We start from the raw sequence: 437 nt of genomic DNA, 5'->3' as shown, positions 1-437 counted from the left end.
CTCCCTTTTGGTGCCGCGGGCGGCCAAGAGTCCTCCGGGCGCGGCGCAGGGGCGCGCGCAGCTGGTCTGTGGCGGCGTCCTCAAGGTTGGGGGCCGGTGGGCCGGCTTTTAAGGAGAGAGCCGCTCCCACCGACTCAACTCCTCCCTCCCTTTTGGTGCCGCGGGCGGCCAAGAGTCCTCCGGGCGCGGCGCGGGGGCGCGCGCAGCTGGTCTGTGGCGGCGTCCTCAAGGTTGGGGGCCGGTGGGCCAGCTTTTAAGGAGAGAGCCGCTCCCACCGACTCAACTCCTCCCTCCCTTTTGGTGCCGCGGGCGGCCAAGAGTCCTCCGGACTATGTACTTACTCAGAAATAAGCCCCCCTTGACTAGTGGAATTTATTTCTAAATACACACACACACACATAGGATTTAACTACAGTGTAACTACAGTGTTGAAGAAC

At 62.7% G+C, this 437-nt stretch overlaps 1 protein-coding gene across 1 annotated transcript in view; it reads left to right on the top strand.

The window, feature by feature from the left end:
• LOC121917363 (origin recognition complex subunit 3-like) overlaps window positions 1-437 on the top strand; it is a 61,386-nt gene that overhangs the window by 9,046 nt on the left and 51,903 nt on the right. The gene's annotated exons all lie outside the window — the stretch shown is intronic.

This window comes from Sceloporus undulatus, unplaced genomic scaffold (genome assembly GCF_019175285.1).
Source record: "Sceloporus undulatus isolate JIND9_A2432 ecotype Alabama unplaced genomic scaffold, SceUnd_v1.1 scaffold_16, whole genome shotgun sequence".
NCBI classification, from domain to species: domain Eukaryota; kingdom Metazoa; phylum Chordata; class Lepidosauria; order Squamata; family Phrynosomatidae; genus Sceloporus; species Sceloporus undulatus.
This window is presented reverse-complemented; position numbering and strand designations above follow the sequence as displayed.